Source organism: Carettochelys insculpta, chromosome 7, assembly GCF_033958435.1.
Source record: "Carettochelys insculpta isolate YL-2023 chromosome 7, ASM3395843v1, whole genome shotgun sequence".
In the NCBI taxonomy this organism is placed as follows: Eukaryota; Metazoa; Chordata; order Testudines; family Carettochelyidae; genus Carettochelys; species Carettochelys insculpta.
In genome coordinates this window covers 59,744,019-59,764,232 of record NC_134143.1, presented here as the reverse complement: position 1 = coordinate 59,764,232, position 20,214 = coordinate 59,744,019, and positions in this window count along the sequence as shown.

The following is a 20,214-nucleotide window of genomic DNA, read 5'->3' as shown; positions in this document are numbered from 1 at the left end:
ACTAACATTTACATCTCAAGCTTCAGGGTTCAAGTTACTCTGTACCAGTTAGAGACCAGGATGGTAAAGATACTGGAACTTCTGGAGCTTTGAAAATTGCAATATTTCAAAATTTGCTTTCATGCCAAATCAAGATAAAATATTGTAATCTGAGTTCTTTTATGGAATAGAAAGTTCAACAGTATTTGTAAGGAATGTTTCATTGGATTCTAACACTTTCAGGTCAAATATCTCAATATGCCCAAAATGACCTATTTCAATTTGGCATGCTTTACCATTCATGTATGCCTATGTGAGCTGCTGCAGTACTTCTTAAGAGCCATTGTATAGTTGCTTCATGCCTTCACTATTCCTTATGGGTCAGCTCGTTGGTCAAATGACCCTGGAGAATGTAGGGCACTTCAACTACGCTGCTAGAATTTGATCAGTTGCAGTATAGCCTTTACCATGTATATAGACCCAATTAACTTCAATGGTGCCATTCACATCAATAAAGTTACTTGTACATAAATGTTTGCAAGATGGAGGCATTACACTGTAGGGTTCTGAAGCAGGATAATTTTTGTCTATAACACATCTGGTGCATTTGGATGCCCCATAAATAATCAATTATATTAGGAACTTATGAACAGTTGAACACATTGGATTGGCCAGGCCACACTGCATCACTACCATAATTCTATAATACATTGTGATTTTTAACAATTAATCTTTGACTTTGTGTGCTGAAACGTTCAGAAAAGGAGAGAGCCCTGTTCATATGCACTCAGATAGTACTGCCGTCTAAATGATTTCATCTGTGAGAATTGACATTAATGAGCTAAACCTGCTGATACAGCCTTTTTTCTCCCTCTGGCTGATTCAGCAAGACACCAATGTGCCTGCAAAACTTTTCTAGGTGAGTTTCCTGCTACGAATTGCAGTGCCAAGATTCATCTGATATTTGGTTTTCTCGCTGTTACTCTGTGTGCTGCATATTTTAGGTTGGGAGTGACTTAATCTGCAGTCCAGGTCAAAAAATAATCAAAAGGGGAAGTATTACAAGGTTTCTTTTGGTGAAAGACAGTTTCAACCTCAAGCTTCAAATTGAATCTTGGCCTTTTAAAAGGCCATCTTCTGCTTGAAAAGCAGCCTTAATTTCTAGCAATCTTGGTTCCAAAAAGGCCATATAGTACAACATATGGAAACTGTACTAGTCTCCATTCAGAGTCTAACAAATTCACAGAGCCATCCAGAACGGAATGGTATCAGTTACAAAGGGGGAAGAAAATCTACTTCCAGGCCAATAACCCCCAAACCTCAGCCTTATTGTATTCAGGTGGAAAATTTCCTCTACCCTCCAAGTCTAAGAACTTTGGGTCTAATTTTCAAAGTTATTAAGGTGCAGATAGGTGTGCTGTAGGAATTTTAAAAGTCCCCAAACTGAACTGGTACCTCTCTCCCATTAAAGTCAGTGGGAATTAGAATAGAATAAAATCTTTCTGCAGTACCTGGGATTTAGAGACAATTAACAAGCTGAGGGAGGAGATTTAACACTGCTTCATCTTCAATTCATTTGGTCCATGTTTTGTTTTTTCTGGTGGAAAGAGAAAGCGCAGTTACACACATCTATCTGGCTTTCATTAATAATGGGTTGGTTAGGTTGTTCTGACTGAGGATTGCTGCACATAACCCAGCAGTCTATCTCCGTGTCAGAAATACAACATAAACATGAAATTTCCTATCAAGTACTTATTTTGAGTCAGGCATATGCATAGCAATACCCATCTTTCTTGTCCCAGTGGGCCAAATCCTGTCCCTGATTCTCAACCATATTGGAGACCAGTTGGTGTTGCGTGGCTTTGTCTTGTACAACAGTTAAAGTTCTAAAAGACTCTCCTCAAGAATGGCCATATAGCCACTCAGCCCCGATCCCATGGAATGTATTGACTCTGGGACCTAATAACATTATGGGAAAATTAACTTTTCTCACTGTGAGGCATGTAATAACTCAGCAGTCTCAAAGACTTCACAGCTGTCATTGTGAATGGAATTTGGGGCCCTTTCCTCTAATATCCCACTCTACGGCTTGAGCTAATGCAGACATAGTGATAACTGCAGTGGCATTATGGCTTATATCCTCTCTATAGCCTGAAGCCACAAAATAATAAAAAACTTGTGCAAGTTTGATATGCCCTGCAGCAGAGGACAGAGAGCCACATATGTACATTACTACAGAAGATCATGATTTTTTTATGCCTTTCTACTGTGTTTTTATAATAATACAGTATTGTTTGCACTGAGGAAGCATGGCAGTTATTGATTTTGGTGCGGCTTTGTTGAAAGGGAGTTTTGGAGACTATTTTGTAAGCTCCCATAATAAACTTTAGTATATTTCCTTATTTCCTTTTCAAGATTGAATGGACAGCAAGTATGCTTTTATGATTTTTAGATACATTGAATAAAACTTTTCAAATTAAACCTTAAATGAAAATGTTTGCACATGAGAAAGGACAGTGGTCATGCTTCACCTGCAACGTTTTAAATGGTTACCATTGCCTGCAGTCATGGTTCACTTTCCTGCAATCTCAATGGTAACTTTGAAAATCAAGATTCTGTTTATAAGGAAAGGAGAGGAAGGACACAGACATCATGCCTCAGGTACATTTTTTAATGTACTTGCTGTTAGCCCAAGGTGCTACATAACACAAGTAGAGCATATGGGCCTGATACTCATTAACCTCAGTGTAAATCCAGAGTAACCTGAATGACCTTAGTGGATTTAATCTGTATTTATGGCGGCACAAATTATAAGAGAACTTCGGCTTATAGGTTTTAATATGAATATTTTATTTTATTGAGTTTGGTCCACATTCTTTTCTTACACGTGCTCACATCCTACTGAAGTCAATGAGACCCATGGCTCAGCCATGGACATGTTTAGCGCTATGATTGATATATCTAGCACAGCTGATGAACGTTATTGGGCAGTGAGAAAATAAAGAATCTTAGCATCAGTATAAGACCAAAGAGAATCATGAGAGTGTTAGCTGCCTACATCAAATTTCACTTACATCTTATTTCAATTAACCTTTTCGTTACAAGAAATTACCTATACACCATTGCAGCTGACCCAACTTCTTCTCCTTTGCTGCCCTTTTCTCTAGGATCTTCATCATCTCTTTCACATACTTGCTGAGCTCCCCATAGCAGACTAGGCATTTGGAATGCCATTTTGGTATCATTTCCATGACAGATCCATGTCAATGGAGCAGGTCAAGGGCACCATATTGTTCTCAGGTATTTCTAGGACATGCATCTCTGTGATAGCTAGATATTGGGAAAATCTGAGGTATGTGCTGTGTGACATGTCAACAACTTAGGTCAGTCACCAAGGCTATGTTTATGCTGCAGAGCTATTTCAGGATACCGAGCTATCCTGAAATAGCTACTCAATATCCAAGAAACAGGCCCAGTAATTCAAAATAATGGGTGTGCTATTTTAGCATCCCCCTATACCTCATTGCAGGAGGAGTAAGGGAGGCCTCAAAATAACACAGTATTTCAACATGTGGTGCTGAAACAGCCTATTTCAAAATTAATTCGAAATAGGATATGCAATTTGCATAGTGCAAATTGCGTATCTTATTTTGAGTTAAGGGCACTCTGTGAACATAGCCTAAAAGCCACATTTGTCTTTTATTAAGTAGTTAATTTGATGTTACAGCAGCTTTCATGATGGAAGACAGATCTGAACTGCTTTCTGTATGCAGTCCATGATAGTGTTAATCCCGTAAGAATATAAAGCGGCAAGAAATTCTTTCTAATAATTGTAAACATTGCTTCCTTTGTCAACTTCTTGATTTATTGGAACTTATTACTCAGCTAGACTTTATTGTATTTGCTTATGATACCACAATAATCTTTACTGAGGCTTTCACTTTATTTTGTTACATTTATCTAGCAAGCCAGATTCACACTCCCACAGTAACCATATGGAGAAAAGCCACAAAAGCTGTTAAGTACATTTAATTACTGTTTTGATGAGCTCATATTTTAATTATGTTTATTGATTCTGTGTGTGTTAAAATAGTTTCAGCATTTCAAGAAAAAAATCAAATTAATGGGCTGTAATTGCTGTTTTTTATTTTTGTGTGTGTAATTAAAACTTCTATATAATAATCTTTAAACACTTTTTACTAATCTTTCATCTGCACTTGGCTCTATTTCCTACTATACTTAGGTAACCTCTAGCTTTCTTTCTACTTGAACACAAAACTAAGTTCAGGGGTAAATGTATTTGCTGTCAATCGTTAACACTACCTTCTGAGGAAACTGAAGATAACATGCATATGGTATTTACTAATAAAATTACCACCACAGCATAAGGGTAACACTGGTGGAAGCTTCCCTGCAAAAGTGCACTGCCAAAACAGGCTAGCACTGTAGACGTCTCAGTCAGTAAGCAGTTGCTAAGTAATAGGTCCTCCTAAAGTATCTATTGTCTGCGTAACTCGTAACAGCAGAAGATCAAGATATCATCATTTGCCTTAAACCCCACAAACAAGTCATCAGTTACACCTTTGGAACAACCTATATAAAGCTCTTCCTTCAGGCCTGGACATTTTAACTTGATTTATTTAGTTTAATCCAGATCAGGAATACTAATCATCCTGAGGGAAATGCTCTTATTCAGTGATCCATCTTGCTGAGGTTGGAAAATGCAAGCTTCACGGCTGAAGTTACTTTGGAAGCCTGCGGAGCTGCCTTGGACCAGTGGAGTTATGCAAGTTGACCCAGATATACAGACTTGATAAGTGAGTCCTGGAGACAAGAAGCGGCATTGATATCTGTAAAACAAGGGGGGCTACTAGCGTGACCAGAAGAGCCAAGGACAAAAGTTTGTTTTCAGGAGGTGTAAGATATTTGCCTTTCCTGTGTTTTTCTCTGTAACTAATCAAGGGAAGCACTACGACCATACTGGAGGGCAACCACAACCTGAAAGAAATTGTTCCTGAACACATCTTCTGACCTTCAAACAACTCCACAGCTTCATCAAACTCATCATCAGAAGCATGCTCCCAACAGCTCAGGACATACCAACTCAAAACAGCACCCAATCCAGCCAGAACAATAGATGCAAAACATGCAGTTGTACCTCGATTGCAATGATGAACAATACCCTCCACAGTACACCTTTCCAGATCCATTCCTCTAACATGCGACTATCACAACATGTGCTGTACCTTTATCCAGCACTTTATCCAGCTCCAAATACTATGACCAGGGAGGAACCTGACAATCACTGTGCTCTGGAATGAGCTCATACAGAAAAAATGATAAAAGACAAACACCCCATCACTCTGTGCATTTTTCACAAAGGGATCACTCCATATCTGACCTGGTAGTCCTCATCCTTAGAATTCTGCATGGATATAAGTGTCTACTAATGGATGCAACATATCCATTGGTAGAAATCGGTATCTGCTGATCCACAGGGCTCTGCTCCCAAGAGATGCTTCAGCCAAAGTAGAGGAGCATGGTGCTGCTGCTCTTCTGACCGTGCAGCTGTATCAAACCCCAGGCAGGTATGCGTGTCCATGCAGGGCTTTCCTCACTCTCAAATGAAACCCCACACACCACCTTCAAAAGATGAACATAAATTCACAGTTCTACTGAACACTAAAAATCATGGTCTCAATAGAAAATTGGTTGTATGACTCATTGCAATTGCCCTTTGCCCTATGACTGCTGAACTGTTAACTGAAGATGGTTTCACTATAACCCTTCATATTCCATATGAAATAATAAAAGCCCAATCTGCAGAGCTTTAGATGGCTTTGAACTGTCATCAGAACACCATTGCCCTGATCAGTTGCTGCTACACCAAACTAGAAGCGTCCTATAGAATGTAATAGTTATAAAGTTTGCGCAGTAGGAGTCTATAGAAATTGCTCAAAACATTTAATTTAATTCAGACTACTCTCTAGTGTACAGCATTTGTGAATTATCATAGATAATTCCATAGCAGGGATATGATTTTATATTTAATTATGTAGGATGCAGGAAAAAAAGACATAGAGGGGGTCTCAATTCCACAGAGCTTTTTCAGAAGGAATGGGCAGCATGGACATTGAGACACCACAGAAGACAAAATCTGTCTGTTGTTAACGTGACTGACAACATATTCCTGGTACTATCTTCTGCAACCATCACTGAGCCACAAAGGCTGTGGCTGGTATTGATGTGTGTGGAAACAGGAAAAAGCCAGGCCACGAGGTCAGACTTAACAGCAGAGGCTCTTCAGGAGTTTGTAACATAAGAGTCTCATTTGATGTCTCCTGAAGTTAATGGAGATCCTTTCCAATGACTTCAATGGGCTTTGGATCAGGTCTCTCTGCCCATTAGGCTTCATCATTTATTTTATTTATATATATTCCTACTGCATTCACCACAATAGTCTCTGAAAAACATGGGATTTTGTTTGTTCTGACATTTTCCCCAATCCTTTGTTAATCTGGTTCTCCCCCAAGGTTTGTAAGAATGACCAAATAGATAGACTAGAGAAACTATACTGAGTTAATTGAGAAGAATCATTTTCACAGGTGACTATCCAGAAATACACACTCTAAACTCAAAAGGGTAAATTCTGTGCACAGTTCCACCATTAAGTCCTGGTTCATTAGGCTGAACTCAAATGAACTATTCAGGGACTTAATAGTTTGGAGCACATAACAACTGCAGAATCAGGTGCAAAAAAGGGTTTGGGGATGGAGTACTTCTACTTCGTGTTCACTGCAGTTCTTTAAAACAGTGAATGGTGGTGAAATGGTTGATTAGGCTGACAGTTGTCAGAAGCATGAATCAAGGAGCAGTGTCAGCCATAAGTTTGAATTTCCTGTCGTTAGTGTGTGCAACAACATTAGTGTTGTTTCAACAGTTTGTGTTTGTTTTTCTTTTCATTTTTAAAAAGAAACTATAATTTATTGTAGGCAATAAATTGTATATTTTCTACTTAAAATTGCTGTTATGGTCTCCCTGACATATATGCACAAGCAGTTTTTGAAGCACCATGTTATTTACCTGATAGACTGGTACAGCCTCTGAAGTGGTTCTTGTCTACTGGAGAAATACCCATTTATAAACTTCTTTTCAAAGGTGTATAATTTACCTGACAGGCTGAAATGGCTCCTGTGGATTTGTTACAGTTCCAGACAACTGTGCAAACAACATTCAGAAGAGCAGCTGTATATTAGAAAAGCATTCTACAAAACCTTTTGAAAACTGGTGAGTGCACAAACATAGTAGACACGTTTAATAACTCATCTGTTTTTCTTCTCTCCCTGACAATTCACTCCCTTCAAAAATACTAACTATGGCCCCAATTTGGCAGTTGTCTTGCACATAAAATTCCCATAATGAGAGTTTTGTGAGCAGCAAAACAATTACAAGATTTGGCTCATTGACTGGCCTTTTCTTACAATGCATTTCTAAATTGAAACCATTTTTGAGTTATAAAAAGCACAAAAAGCGTAACTCTTTGGCACCTTCCCCGCTTTCCCCCTCAATTATCAGCTTGGTTGCTTCACAGAAGGAGGGCTCCGCAAGGGTCTCCATCTTTCTCACCACTAGAGGCAAATAATTTACTGGGATTAGACATTTATATGGACAATGGGAAGATGCATAGTTACATTAGATAGGATAAAAAATAAAAAGGATACAAATGATCAGAGTTCAGGGACTAAGCCAACCCTTGAAAGGGTAAGAAGAAACTTTCCTGCAGTTTTTTTTTTCTATAATTGTGCATGACTAGTTTTCTTGCATCATCTACTAAAACATCTGGTACTGCACTAGCTATGGTCAAACCCAGGAAACTGAACTAGAAGAGCCATAGGAATTTCCACACCAGTCCAGAAGCATGTACCAATCAGTTCTGTTGCTATGATGCACGGGCATGGAGTCTGAAGTATCATCCAGTGGGGATACGCAAAATAATGCAGATCAGCAGCAACTTCTGTATAAAATTTTACACCCATTAGGCCCACCAATTCTTAGGAGCAGGGCTTCACAGTCTTCTGGCTTCAGTCAAAAGGGTTGGATTCACCCTATCATCCCACCATTAATCAGTCAACCAGAAATATCCTATTAGGAGAGAGTTTAATTCATGAAATTGGAGGTAAAATAGGAATAATTTGGTCATCATGATTTTGTCACATTTTGCATAGAAATATGTAGGTCAAAATGAGGTCAAGATACATGGGAAATTATTTCAGTGCTCTGTCAGTACCTTATGACATAGCCCAGGGGTCTGCAACCTGCGGCTGCGAAGCCTCATGCTGCTCGTTAAAGACTTCTTTGTGATTCCCAATGATATAACTGTAATGTATAAAAAAACCCCTCCAGATTATTTTGATAAATGGCGAGTATCTAAGAGCCCCAAAATGAACAACTCATGTCTAAATGGCAAACAATATGTGATCTCAAAATATTGGATAACTCCCCCTTTAATATGTGCAGTGCATTGTGGGATAGGATTATTGTATCTGTGGTTTGATCAGGTTGCTAATAAAGTCTTAATTTTGAAAAGGAAAATGAAACTTGCAGCATTCTTGCTGTGAAGGGCAACACTTTGAGAAGGAAGACTGAAATGAAACATGAAGTAAAATTGGCATAATCCAAATAAGTTCAGAAGTGAAAATCAGAAAGACAGTGGTTCAAACACAGACACATGTAAAGTGTGAGGAAATAGAACATGTAAAAAGTTTGTGAATGCCCTGCAGTAAACATGTATCACATTACAAATCATTGTGTGTGCGCTGTGCGTAACATAGGGGTTACAAAAAGTCTTATTTCTTGTTATTTATTAAGGACTGTCTCATATTCACATGCATTGAGGCTTTTGAATTATTGAGTTTTTTAATGAATTTAAAAAGATGTCTTTTCTTGCTATTTTGGTTGCCGACCCCTGACATAGCCTCAAGGACACTTCCCAACTGTTCAGTTTTAATTAAGCAGTGTTTGCAACCATTTTATTAATATTGCCTAAAATAGCTTCAAATCCCTGTTCATTTTTGCTTACTTTTTTTTAGGTTAAGGGGACTCTTTTGAACAGTCTCTTAAATTTACCACTGCAGGTTATTTTCCTGCATATAAAGAGAGACTTTAAATGGCATTATTCAGGAGACCAAGGTTCAGAAGCAAGCTCAGGTCTTTCATTTCTGAGACTAATGAGCTGAGAGCCTTAAATAGATGGCAGGCATATTCTATAGAGGAGAGTGTCAGCTGGTTCACTTGTTGAGTGGCTGCCAATGAACAATTTGTGCAATAATGCTATCCTCAGCTTCTCTCCGAGACTTTTCTTCCAGTGAGAAGTAACTATAGCAGATAAGGAATGGAGAAATAACAGAAAGAAAATTTAGATAGAGTAGCAAGGGACGACTCCTTTGAGGCCTTGTGTTTGGGACTAATATCTGCAAATTTGGAAGGAAAGAAGCTGGAGGAGCCTCAGAGGTTGTCAAAAACAGATCCTTAAAATAATGCTGATGTCACAAAACTCAGAGTCTTACAAGGTGCCAAGTTGCAGCATCTGCAAGCGAGCATGGAAGTAAGGTTGTCAGTAGTGTAGAAATCTATGCTATCATCACAGGCTGTGGAGCAATTGGACCACCTCAGTTGATTATTGTACATCCCAAAGAATCTCACAGGGCTGCTAAACATTCTGTTTAGGAGTTAAGGGGCTGATGCCCCAACTATTTTTCTCAAGGGGGCACACAACATAGGGAATCAGAATTCTAGGTTAAAGGGCTCAACACCACTCCTCCAACAAAGAATTCCCTCAAAAACTGAACTCCAGTGTTCGGCTCTCATCTCACACTGCTTTTACCAAGCGTCACTGTTACCCCTGATTAAAATGAAGTGATCCTGGATTAGCAGTGAAGAAAATAAGTTTACAGTGAGGCCCCTTGGGGTTTGAAACAAGGTGTGAAGGATGGGCTTCTCCTTTCCCCAGGTGCAGTACACAGAAGAGACAGCCCATATTTGGGGTTGCTAGCATCGTAGTGTAGCAACTGAGGGTTTTCCTGTGGGAATTATGCCTAAAACAGAAGTTGGGTAGTGTATTGGGAACAATCAAATTAACCTTGCAGCCACCAGGGAAGAAGTAGTTAAATATTTTTGCTTCAGTTAATAAGCTGTTAGTAGACATCAGTAACCATTTATTTTACTGGGAGGTCACTGCTCCCCACCCTCCACCCCCAGAAGCTCAGAGCAGGTTATTTAGGGGAAGGGGAAATAAGAGTGTTCATGATGATAGGGAGAAATCAGAGAGTATACAAGGTTTCACTTGGCTTTAGATTAGTCTAAATTAAATAGAGTGGCCTGGTGAGGGGGTCTCAGCCTCTGGGGCAACCTGATAGTAAAGCTAGAATCACATTCTATCTATGTACTAAATTGATGGCAATGAAAATAATACTCCCCAGACACAAAAGTACACTTGTTTTCAGATTAATGCATCATGAATGTGAGCTTTTCATCCCCTTTCTGAATGAGTTAACGTGTGCTCACGCTCCTCAGCCATGCTCTAAGCAATAGTCTCTGTCTCGCTGAAAATACATTTGTTTCAAAGTCCATTACACCAATTGCTCATGAAATTATTAGGTTTTGCTATTTGTATTTCCATAATGCAAAGGAGCCATAGGCATGGACCCCCTCCCCACGGTCATAAGCACTGTACAAACCCAGAACAAAAATAAAAGACAAACAAAAGCAACTGCTCCCTGTCCCAGGGTACATCTACACAGCAGCATTATTCTGAAACAAGCTATTCCAGAGGAGAGATTCTAGAATAGTTTGTTTTGAAATAACGCTGCTACACACAAAATTTATTTCAAAATAGCACTTAGCTATTTCAAAATACAGCATCCACACACAATAGCGCCTATTTCAAAAAGAGCCACTGGACACCCTCTATTCCCCGTCTATACAGCCCCTATTTCAAAATGGCTATTTTGAAATATGTGTTATTCCTCATGCAATGAGGTTTACCTATTTCAAAATAAACCAACCGCTCTAACAGTTGTTATTTGAAATAACTTTACTGTGTAGACATACCCCCAAATAGTTTGCTGTGAAAAATGCTGTTTCACAGACTCCCTTTCTTTGGAAGGTTGTTTTCCATTGGTTGACGTGGATCTATGACAAACCCATGATTTGCATCTCATGTTTGGGCAGTGAACGGAAATAGAAAATGATGTAGATGTAGCTCCAATGCGGCTTGATCCAAATCCCACAGAAGTGCTTAGCTGGCTTTACATCAGGTCCACAGTAAAGTTAAATTACATATTTTTTAAAAAATCCATACCACACACTAATTATATGTTTATGCTGAGCAATGCTATCACCCTGCATCAGTGCTTTCTGCTCTCATTACAGGAGTGTTTGGCAGTGTGCTGTTAACTGCCAAGTCATACCTCCCTGTAAATGAATCCTTGAAATCCTTTGTAAATTACCAGTTTGAATATGGGTGCTGCAAAATAGTTTTAAATATGTTGTCATTTCATTTTGCATTCTCTAGATGCGGTTGTTATTGATCCATTTTGCAAGGTAAAAGGTCTTGGAAAATCAGGAGACCTTTTCAGGCTGTCTAGGGATCTATGATGCACTCATTATAGTTTCCTGACTTATCTGTGGCTGAAAAAAGTAGCTATAAAAAGCAGAGGGCCATAGTTACTCAGCTGGTGGTCATCCACGTAGCTCCATTGATTTCAGTGTAACTTAAGCCATATTTGCACAAACTGAGGATCTTGTCATTTCTTTATTCTAGTTGGCAGAGTTTAAGGCAATATTACCTCAAAGGAGCTAGTTTGATTTTTCTAGAATCAGTTTGACACAAATATTTTATAGGCTGGTAGTTATGTTTTGCAAAGGATTTCAAAATTTTGAAATTTTACTTATTTATGAAATGGAATGAAAACTGAAAATTTCAGTTTTTTACAAAGAAGATTCTAATTTTTTCCAATGTGACTCAGTTTCAATTTTGGTTTTTAAGAGGGTGTTATATAATGTATTATAAAATAAAAATTCAAAAAGAAAACTCACTCAAAAACAAAAAATCAAAGTGTTTCACTCAAAAATATGTTGAAATGAGATGTTTTGACATTGCTGGCCCTCTTCTAAAATTTAATTTATTTTAGTTCTATATAGAACTAAATATTTCTAAAATAGTATCCCTGTAAAATAGGTGGTACACAGAAGCTATGAAAGTCTGATTGGTGCAGCGTGTAAGAAACATTTGTGGTTTTATCACTTACAAATAACGTCCACAACTAAGGTCGATAAAATCTTTTCATCACAATACACAACTGTGTACAAAAACAAGATCTTTGTGTTGATGACAATGTAAGTCAAAAGGCATAATACAAAGGTTGGCAGCCTTCATCACACAGCCTATCAGGGCAATCCACTGGCAGACCCTTAGATATTTTATTTATTTTGATATTTATTTGTTTGATATTTTGTAACTGCAAAATAAAGAAAATGAACTTCAAGAAGGCCAGACTTTAGCAAACTCAGAATTGGTAGGTCAGATTTCATGTGAAACATGTTTGCAGGAAAAGCATTCAGGAGACATTATTAAAGTCACAAAAGCAAACTATCCCAATGCATAAAAATTTAAGGAAATCTGGTAAGAGACCATTGTGGCTTCACCAAGAGATCTTCAATGACATAAAATGGAAAAAAGAATCATACAAAAAGAAAAGTGAAAAATAGGTAAAATTTAAAAGGATAAGCATAAAAAAATAAGAAAACCCCAACACAAGCAACTAGGGACAACATTAGGAAAACCAAGGCAAAAAGCAGTATTAAACTATCTAGTGACATAAAGGGTAATAAGAAAACATTTTATAAGTACATTGGAAGGCCAGAGACACGGTAGGTCCACTACTCGATTAAGAGGGAAAAGGATAATAGAAAACAGTAATGGACAAAGTGTTAAAAGCTTTTATTTGTTTTTTCACCAAAAAGGTCAGCATTGATAGGGATGACTAATACAGTGAACATCAGAGTAAGTGGGGTAGGATCCCCCTACATTAAGAATAATTTAGACAAGTTGGCAGTGCATGGTGAAGTATATCCTAAAATAATTAAGGAACTGGCTGAAGAGATCTCTAAATCTTTACCAGCAGAGAGGGAGCTGTGCTAGTCTGTACTCCAACAAGACAAAACAGCAGAAATGTAGCAGTTATCTTCAAGGGGCAAGATCAGAGAAGACTGAAAAAGGGAAAATACAGAACCTATCTATAAAAACAGGGAATAAGGCTAATCCAGGGAATTATAGACCAATCAGTTTTGACTTTGGAAGCTGGAAACATAAAGGATCAAACAATCAATTTGTAAGTACCTAGAAGATAATGAGGGGATAAGTAATAGTTAACATGGATTTGTCAAGAACTCTCATTTCAACCCAAGCCTTGTAGATCAGGGGGCAGAGGAACTTCACTTCAGAAGACTTTTGACACTGCTTCACATGACCTTCTCACAAATGAAGTAGGGAAAATACAGCCTTAATAAATACACTAAGAGGTGGTTTCACAATCAATTATAAAATCATATTCAGAAAGTAATCAATATTTCACAGTCAGCCTGGAAGGACATATCGAGTTGGGTCCTGCAGGGATCTGTCCTGGGTCTGATTTGTTCATTATCTTCATGTAAGATTTAGATAACAGATAATACACTTACAAAGTCTCTGGATGATACTGAGCTGGGAGGAATTGCAGGCACTTTGGTAAACAACATTAAAGCTTAAATGATCTGGACAAACTGGAGAAATTATCTGAAATAAACAGAAGTAAATTCTTCAAGGATAAATGCACAATACTGCACTTAGATATTTTCCATTTTGAATTTGTGCATTGATTGCTAGGAAAGAGTACTGCAGAAAAGGAATTGAGGATTATAGTAATTAATGAGTTAAATATTGGACAACAACGTGATACTACTGCAAAAAACGTGAACATCATTTTGGGATGTGTGAGCAGGAGTGTAGTAAATCAGACCCAAGAAGTAATTCTTCCACTCTCCCCAACACTGGTAAGGAGTCAACTGCTGATCAGTTTTGGTATCATATCTGGGGAAAGACATGGACAAATTGGAGAAAATCCAAAGAGGATTAATGACAATGATTAAAGATCTAGAAAACATTACTTATGAGGAAAGTCTGAAAAATGGGCTTGAGTGAGGACATGAAAATATGTTTCAAGTATGTAAAATGGGAAGAATGATAAACTGTTCTCCTTAGAAGGGAGTGTGTGCAGCCCATCAGTTCTGTGGGTCAGGATGTGGGGCAAGGGGCCAGAGATTGGGGCCACTAGTGCTGAAGGGACCTTCAGTGTGTGGTGTGGGGGCCTAAGGGATTGGACTGTAAGGCTGGGAGGCAGAGCGGCAAAGGGGTTGGGGGGACGGAGTGACTGCATCCAGAAAGCAGAGTGGACCAGGGCATTGTGGCTGCTTGAGGCAGCAGTGGCCTCCAGCTGTGCTGGGCATACAGAGGAGCAACATAGGGCCCTACTTAATTTGAGGCAAAGCATTGCCCCAAATTTAGTGCTGCTTTATGCAGCTGCATGCTCTGCATATGCCTAAGGACGGCCCCGGTTGGAGGTTTTTAAGGACAGGCTAGATAAACACCTGCCAATGATAGCCCAGATAACACTTAGTCCTGCTTCAGTGTAGAGGATTGAACTAGGTGACCTACTGAGGTGCCTTCCAGTCCTACATGAGATTCTACAAGATTCTGTGATCTTGTCACTGGTATTCAATCTCACCTTCAGCAGGGATTCAGCCAAATGGAGCAGGGATTCAGCCAAATGGAGCAGGGATTCAACCATTTTGTCAACAAAACCTGCAGAGCGTCCAGATTCCCCAGGGTGTTCTATTGATGGTGAGTTGACAGAATGCAGCATTTTAGTCAACAGCCATACCCCGCTCACCACGAGGAAGAATACCACCAGGTCCAGCAACATATCCATTCCATAACTTTTGGATGGCCTTTTATACTCCCTAAGATCATGGCAAACCAGTGTTCATCTCTGGATCTGCAACAATTTGCAGGTAATTTCTGTGTCATCTGGGTAACAATGTTGCATATGTGGTCCTCAGAGGTGTGTGTGTGTGTATCATGGCTTCACCAGGATCCTTAGAAAGACATTGGCTATTGCACTTTCAGCAGATGTCTGGCTTGTGAGGCAATGGAAGATGTAATAAGAGCTGAGAACTGACCAGTCTATGCTCTGAAATTTCTGGTGCTTCTGAGCTGCTGAAAACCCAGTTAGATTTCACTATAGAATGATTTCTGATGAGAGTGTGGTCAAATTCCTGCATGGCACATCCACTGTTTGAAATCCAGGTTCAACAATGGACACAATCACTTGAATCAGGACCACAGAACAGGTAAGCACTTGGTAGCACAAAGCATCAAAAACCAGGTAGTACTGTCACTTGGGGAACCCTAGACAAAAGGGACCATTAGGTAGCTTTGTACCCAGTCTAATCACAGCCAGTCATGGCACTGAAATCTCTAAGCACGAGTGTGTGTCATGTGGCAGAGCTGAGTGGATTTTTGCTGCTGACAAATAAAAAGTTTAAGAAATCTGAACTTACTGGGGCTTATAAAAACCGGGAAATTTTACAATTGGTACAGTTTAAATACAAGAAATCATTTTACTCACCGTGTACTTTAAATCACTACAAAATATTCAGTCATCTGTCAAAGAGAGAATATATATTCCCTCATTCTAACAGTTACTTGACTGAGCTAATATTGAAACACTTAGTAGCATTTAAACAAAAAAAGGTTGAAATTTCTTTTTTAAAAGTAGCACTCTGATCATGAAATTTAAATTATCATATTCATTAGAGATAGCCAGTGGTAAGACTTAAACTATAACATTGTGGTGAACAAAACTGACACACAGACACACATTTGCCTTAAAAAAAAGATAGACACTAATATGATTTATTGGAGTACTGAAATGTTCTTTTTTTTGTATTACTGTATTTTTCCCACCAGAACAAGTTGTTGCATAACTGTCCACCCAGTTCCACAAATAAACACATTAAACAGGAGACTTAAAACATGGTAGTTATCACAACATCTAGCAAACGGATGTGGAACGGTCAAATATGGCTCCGTTTTCATTCTAAACAAATGAAAACATGGGTGTTTATCTTTAAGCCTGTAGACCACGGCATCTAATTGATCCCACTTGGGAGACAGGCTTTGAATAATGGGCCATTATATTTTGATGAGATACACAATTGCCTTGAACTTGCCAGGAGTTCAGGTGTGGGTATATCTGTACCAGGAGCAGTTGCAGGAATGTCAGTTTCTGCACACTCCTGTTCATGCATCTGCCCAGTGGAGCTCTTGGAGAGACTAGCTCTATTTCACTTGAATAACTTAGCTATTTCTGAACAATAAGGTTCAAATTGTACTTTTCTTTAACACAACATTAACTCTCAAAGAGCTGGAAATTCAGTATTTTGTTTCTTGAGCTTAGATTCCAAATCAGTGACTGAGAACATTATATGAGCAGTAATCCCATTAAATATATCAACTTGCAAATATCTAAATCCAGTTAATTAACTTGTATTGCGCAAGAGTTTGAGATATAATTTTCAGTGAACAACCACACATTTTAGATCTTTATAGTAAATGAAAACAAAAGTAAATTTCAGACTCCCTTTTTATAAGAAATAGGATAAAACTGTTTTTGAAAAAATAATACAGTGGGTACTAGGTGCATATTAATTAAATAGAAAAACAGTTCAAACACAATCATTAAAAATACTGAATTTCTTAAAATTCAACTCTTACCTTGCAGAGAGATTATGCATAACCCCCTAAAATGCTTAAAATTGTGATTTTATGTATATATATCTGTATATAGATATATATACATAAAATCACAATTTTAAGCATTTTAGGGGGTTATGCATAATCTCTCTGCAAGGTAAGAGTTGAATTTTAAGAAATTCAATATTTTTAATGATTGTGTTTGAACTGTTTTTCTATTTAATTAATATGCACCTAGTACCCACTGTATTGTTTTTTCAAAAACAGTTTTATCCCATTTCTTATAAAAAGGGAGTCCGAAATTTACTTTTGTTTTCATTTATTCTATTTCCTATTCTATTCTAATATATTTCATATATTCTATTCTAACATATTTCATATATTCTATTCTAATATATTTCATATATTCTATTTCCTATATATATATATTAGGAAAAGCTAAAAAACTGCACATTACATAAATTACAAACTTCCACACACACACACAAAGAGCCTGGGCAAGTGATTTTGTGGGGTTTTTTTAAACTGAGATTTACAGTTTATGAAAAATGCAGCAACACAATTCTCATATTTGCAGTAGTTTACTTCAAGTGTTCCATTGTGGAACTCAGTTTACTAAAGGTTAAATGATGAGAACATGACTAGGTTGGGAAAATGTCAAAGATATTTGCAGCCTTAAGTGAGGAGGAGAAAAAAAAAACGGCACACTAAGAAATATGCAGAATGCTGTTTTCCTCTTACTAACCATCTTTAGCTATGCTAGAAGACTACCTTTCACCAGCCTGCACCATACTGTACCTAAAGTCACCAAAGTCACTATTTCCTGTGCAGTCACGTCATTTAAAACAACAGAGACCAGCTATAACTTTCTTATTAGGTGACTGAATCTACACCTTCTACTTCACTGCCCTGACATTCAGAGGTAACAAGTCATCCACCTTAGTAATTCACCAGAACCCACTTGAATTGTTTCTCGAAGGATCAGCACTCACTACTGGGTCATGTTGTCTGGGAGGTCCAGGAAAATACCACCTGCCTGTTACTGAACCGTAATTTGTACCCGTATTCCCATGAGAAGAATATAAGAACAGACTTACTGGTCCATCTAGACCAGGATCCTGTCTTCCAGATGCCCCAGGGGGAGTGAACACAACAAGAAGTCATTGAGTGATCCCTCTCCTATCATCCATTTCCAGCTTCTGACAGAGCTAAAAAGTCAATCGGAATTGTATTATTCCCTTCACCAGCACAAGGAGCTTTCCCAACGCCATGTCGAAGCCAGATTTTTGGCACTGTCGTAGGTTTGTGTGGTTTTACAAGTCGTAGCAATGCACAAAATTTTATAGACAGTCAATTTTGTACAGACTGGTCTGGATTCTTTCTAAATTAAACCATTCTCAAACTGCTATAATGCTGCTCACTTCTAAAGAGCTACCCCTGATTTGGGATCTGATCCTGCACTTCCTGAAATCAGTGGGAGAGTTCCTGTTAATGCTAGGAGTGCGGGAACAGGTACACAATAAAAACAATGGAATAAAATTCTACTTTTGGTTACAGTATTGTATTGGAGATACACCAAATATATTTTTCCATTCAAAAATGACAGCAGAGAGTGGGCAGGCAAAATCTGAGTGAGTGGCATTGCCTGAATGCACAGCTGAGCTCTGTCATGCAGGATGGGCCTGCCACTGCTGGGGAGGGAGAGGCAGGAGCACTCTCCAGTCCCAGATGGAAAGGTGCCACATGTATATGCTGCTGGGAGTGGGACAAGTCACCCCACTTAGCTCTGTCACTGTCACTAACCTGTTTGGAATTGACATTCTAGGGGTTCTAATCCATTTGCCGGGCACTTCATGCACTGCAGACAATGGCTACGCCTCCACTACAGAGATCTTTCAAAAGCAGCTCTCTTCCAGAAGAGCTTCTTTTGAAAGATTCCGTCCACACACAAAAAAGCGGATCAAAAGAGTGACCTTCTCTTTCAAAAGAGAGTGTCCACACAGGCCCTGCTCTTTTGAAAGAACGGGCTAGGGAACGAAAAATCAGGTGACATGAGGACCGCTCATTCAAAAGAAGGACCCTGCGGAGCATCTACATGTGTTTTCTTTTGAAAGAAGGAGTTCTTCCTGAAATGGGGAAGGATGAGTAATTTCAAAAAGAGCGCCATGTTCTTTTGATCTAATTTCAAAAGAACATTTTGTGTGCATAGATGCTCTGCAGAATCTTTTGAAAAAGTCCCCTTCTCTTGAAAAATCATTCGGAGGCACTTGCTAGTGTAAACACCGCCAAGATGTGGAGCATAAGAAGCATAAGTCAGATCTGTGGGATCTAGATGGAGCTGCTGACATGGACTGAAAGGGCTGTGTGGGTGTATCTACCCAGCAAAGTTGTTTTGGAATAACAGCTGCTATTTTGAAATAACTTTGTGAGTGAATACACATCAAAATTGCTATTTCAAAATAATTTCAAAATAGTGGACGACATTTTATTTCGAATTCTGTAAACCTCATTCTATGAGGAATAGCACTTCTTCTGAAATAGCAGTTGTATAGACCAGGAATAGGGGCTGTTTTGAAATAAGCTATAATGCTTCCAGGGGATCTAATCTGAAATAGGCTCTATTGTGTGTTGACGCTCTCTTTTGAAATAGCTGAGTGCTATTTCGATATACATTTTGTGTGTAGATGTGCTATTTCAAAATAAGCTGTTCTGGAAAATTTCTTCTGGAACAGACTATTCTGAAATAATGCTGCTGTGTAGACATAGCCTATGTGAGCAAGCGGATATGGGTGTATCACAGACATCGTCAATAGGCAGTGTCACATCCTTGTCCATAGGCAGTGTTACATGTCTGAAAATAGACCAGAGTACATCTAAAACTACAGGAAACAGGAAAAGACATTGATCATATTGGATGGGTCAAGGAAACAGAGTTTGAATCCAGATTTGGTTTGGAGCATAGGCTACCAGTGCCTGTGGGGACAGTGGGGAAAAGGTACAGGGAGGGTTAGCCAGAGGAAGAGGGAAAAGGCACAAAGTGACACACCATTTATGGATTAAAGTTTTGGTGGGAGCACAAGGGGGTGGTGCAACTCCTGATTGCTACCCTAAGTCACCTATATTTTTGGGTTTGTCTCCAGGCCAAAACTGGGCTGCATGGTTCAAAATCCAGCAACATTTTTGCACTAGGTGGCTGAAGTTTCATGAAAGCAAATACTATTGCGTAATTTTGCCATCTTGGTCTGCATCTGAACCTGGCTAGACTCCTATCTGTCAGCAAAAATATAGGGGAGAATTCAAATCCAAGCTCCCTAAACCTCCATTTATAAGAAGTTCAGATGTTAATGTTTATTCTGGGGCTATATGTAGTTTAAAAGATATAA